Source organism: Otolemur garnettii, unplaced genomic scaffold (genome assembly GCF_000181295.1).
Source record: "Otolemur garnettii isolate 467f Iridium unplaced genomic scaffold, OtoGar3 scaffold00014, whole genome shotgun sequence".
Lineage (NCBI taxonomy): Eukaryota > Metazoa > Chordata > Mammalia > Primates > Galagidae > Otolemur > Otolemur garnettii.
Window position 1 is genome coordinate 2,792,443 of NW_003852409.1, and position 338 is coordinate 2,792,780.

The following is a 338-nucleotide window of genomic DNA, read 5'->3' on the forward strand; positions in this document are numbered from 1 at the left end:
TAAAAAGTGCTGCACCCTGATCAGATCTGCACCCTTCACTCTTACATGCTTACACCCCATCATGTGCAGCTTGCCTTCTTGAGCAGCTGTCCCCTCTTTGTGTACTGACTCTTCCACCCACCAGGCCCAGGCTGTGCAGGGCCACCTCTGTATGCCCTCAGCCAGGCTGTGCCTCCACTAGGCTAGCATCACTGTCTCTTGCCCCAACAACATGGAATTTCAGAAATAGAACAGATTATATAGAATAGGAAAGGGGAGGTCTCGGAAATCTCTAAAAATTAGGAATTGACTACAAATGACTTCATTTTCGCTAAAGGATGATCACAAAGATACCAAAA